The 3,735-nt window shown below is 33.1% G+C and overlaps 1 non-coding gene across 1 annotated transcript; it reads left to right on the forward strand.

Annotated features, from left to right (window-relative positions):
• Positions 1–745: 745 nt before the first annotated feature.
• TRNAP-UGG (transfer RNA proline (anticodon UGG)) lies at positions 746–817 on the forward strand. The gene has a single exon. It is a non-coding gene; the product is annotated as a tRNA-Pro (tRNA).
• Positions 818–3,735: the final 2,918 nt, after the last annotated feature.

Raw genomic sequence — 3,735 nt, forward strand, 5'->3', positions numbered from 1 at the left:
AGAACTGGACGCCACGGAATTCGAAAATAAATAGACATTAGGTACTTATAGGTACTTTAAAAAAATATTCAATATTATTATTTATATTTAAATGTATATATTATGATTTAAAAGTTGGTGAGAATGTAAATATGCAGACGTAAACAATGATTTAATCGCACGCATATGCTTAAATTCCAACGAAAAAAGAATTTTTTATTTCATATAAAGCCTTTAGGCATGGTAATTCTGAATCCGCGATAAAGAATACATTGTGTTAAGAGTAAAATAAATTCAAACTACTAAGTAGTAGATAGAAACTGATTAAAATACCTTGTCTACGTTCTGTATACGTGTCTACGACAGTGCGGCGTCCAATTGTCCGGAGGCCAGTCGTCCCATTCCCAGACCGCATACATTCCTACATATTTAGTAATGTGTACATGAATAGCTAAACGATAACGAATAACGATACATAAAATTATATACCAACATGATTTTTAAACGGCATTAATAGAGTGGCAATCAGACATCAAAATCAAAGATAAATTTTATCGGCCTATCTTCATAAAAGAAAACCCTTTTTTGCCAACGTTAATAATATTATTATATTGTGCGCACTATCATCGCGAGTAGTGTGTACCTCATTCTCATAATCTATTAGCCAACGTACCTACTAATTATCAGCGTTGTACATTCAGGTGAAAGTTGTACGAGTCATGAGTTTTATGAAATAAATCGTGTATCTGTTTAATTGTTTTCAATCGGCTCGTTGGTCTAGGGGTATGATTCTCGCTTTGGGTGCGAGAGGTCCCGGGTTCAAATCCCGGACGAGCCCTCATTTTTATATTATAAATTCCCCTTAAATTAATATAAATATATACTACAGTCAACACGGGTATATTTGGCCCAGTTCCGACGGTGTTTTTATATTTTTACAAAGTTTTTATTAGCTCGTATTCTTATTTATTTTGTCCGGTGGTTCTTTGTACGGTACAAATCTTGCAATTGATCTAACTTTCCGACCAGCTAGACATTTGAAACTTTTAGAATATATCAGAACACGATGCCAATACATTTTTTTAATACTTCTAGCCATCTTTAAGTAGAATTGAATTTATTTTCAGTTAATTCTGTTTTGTATGAAAAGTTATTTCGACACCAATATTGGTTGCAAGGGGTCTGGGGTCCTAGCAACTAAATTATTAATATATACGTGCGTTATTATGGAAATCAATATGACATCAATATTATTTCTATCAAATACAATTTTTTTGGTCGTTTAAGCTAGTCAAGTCAAGTTTATATGATTCAACAGAAAATTTAAAAACGTTGTATATAAAAAGTTCTTTTTATCTTATAATCATTCACAATAACGCTTTATTCGCGTAATCGTTAATTGCCAGCACGTATATTTTTTTTGTTAGCAACTATTATATACAAATAGTAAAATAAGAATAAAGATTATATAATTTATATAATTCTGTAAAGTAGAATATAGCAACAACAAAGTGTATTCTTTCGTTGACAATCTGCTGCATACAATGTATGTAAGAATGAATATTTCCCTTCCTGAATTTTAGTATCATAACATTAATATAATATTATCATTTTATAGCACTACAACCCTTGGCGGGTTTTGACCTTTTTAAAAAACTTCCTTCATCTTGAACGATCTGTTATACATTATCCTAAGTTTCAGAGTAGGTTATACTTACCAAACTTTGCAAGTTTATAAGGGTTAATAAATAATAGCCTTGTAATATGATGCATTACCTACAGAATTTTCTAACTTGGTAAACACCAGCGTAGAGACGGATTATTAAACTATGGAGCTACGCCGGATGTCACACACAAGGCGTCAATAAACTTATTAAAATGATATCACATAAAATGTAGAAAAAGGGACACGTACCTCGTGCCTTTCGTCTACTATTTTTAATTCCTTATGTCCGCTGTATATGTACTCGCATTTCCGTTGAATGAACTTGAATTTTTTAACTTTCGTGAAAGCTTATTATTTCCTGATCATCTTCTTTGCCATCTACTCTAAATACATCCTTGAAGGTAAATCACCTGACAATTACCTTCAAGACGACGGTCTTCAAACGTAACAGCTGTGAATACTACTCAAGAGTTGCACATAAGTCCAGTCTTTGGTAAGGATACGAAGGAAGGATAACACAATCAAACCACATTAGGTTCCGATAAACCCAAGCTACCTGTTTCATTTGCCTTCCTCTCGGAGAGACATAACAGATCCATCGCCTAAACTCTCTCCAGTTGCTTTGACCGAGCATTCTTAAATCTCTTCTGGCACAGTCCAGCCATCTCAACTTTGACCATTCAGATCTTCTCTTGCCCTCGGGGGTCTGGTACATATCCCGCCTTATCCATATATTATATTCCGGCATTCTATGCAGCACGTAGCCTGTATTTTCATATACCACGTGATCTTTTCGCCACCATAAAGAGTGAACAACTCCATATTATACCTTGAACTCCAAATGCCACTTCCTTAGTCGCTCACATTAATATATTGCTATACATGATATATTCATTGCAGTGGCAAAGGGTGGAGGTAGGCTGTTAAGATCCGCCATAAATAATGCACACTAAACTTTGTTAGTCATACGTATTTGTTTTTATTGAAATAATACTACAATTTACAGATGGTGTTGGTTAGTTTTTAAATTTCAATTAAGCCCTCCGAAACCAAGCCATAATAGATAATAGTTAAAAAATACTCATCTATCTACAAAATACTTATCTAAAATTATGCAATTAATTTAATTAACTTTGGATATTTTATACTAATTATATAGAATAATATTTTTTATCTATTATAGTTTTGTTAAGGCAGGGTTAATGAATTTAAAAAAATGTACCTACATATGACGTGTAATATGTTTTCTTAATCCAACGAAAACAAATACGTATGAATGATAAAGAATGCACAATTTTGTCATATCGCCAAAAGAATACCAAAAATAATATGGTTTGGTTTAGGCATTGTTTAATTGATTTTTCAAAACTAACCAACACCATAATGTAAATTATTGTAGTCTTAGTTCAATAAAAACAAATACGTATGCCTAACAAAACAACTACTTATGGCGGATCTTAAAAGCCTACCTTTCACCTTTCGCTACTGGTTTATTGTTAATACGCGTTGATATTATAAGTTTACTTTACTATAATACAGTGGTATTATAGAAAGATTTCACACTACATCTACACTTTACTGCGTATCTACACTGTAGTTATACAGTGACTTAAATAATAGGTTACTTATTTTTCACTATTCCTTTAGATTACTTTATTGCAGTTATTTACTGTTTTCACAAATTAGATTGTAGGCTTCACAGATTTTCAAACTTGTTATCAGTCCTCGTTCAATCCCATTAACGCCTGCTGCGCGTTAGGAGTTGTTACATCACTAGCGTGATAACGCCCCAGAGGCGATAATAACGGGGCGTTTAAAACATTAGCCGGCGCGTTATGGCGACTTGGTCACAACATTCGCTTAGCAGTTTGGCCTAACAAATGCTGTCTGCATGAAGGAAGGACACTTTTTGATGTCTTCTTTTTGTGAGAATCTTCCGCAATATTCTCTGTAGGATACTTAGTGTGTACATTGTATTAAATTTAACTTAATGATTGGGATACTGCAGGTAACATTTAAAGCCGACCTGATTATTTAGATTCCTAACCTTGTGTTAACTTCACTTAGAACACTTGGGATATATTTATCTA

This window comes from Rhyacophila brunnea, unplaced genomic scaffold (genome assembly GCF_057557595.1).
Source record: "Rhyacophila brunnea isolate RB1 unplaced genomic scaffold, BYU_Rbru_1.0 scaffold_16, whole genome shotgun sequence".
NCBI classification, from domain to species: Eukaryota; Metazoa; Arthropoda; class Insecta; order Trichoptera; family Rhyacophilidae; genus Rhyacophila; species Rhyacophila brunnea.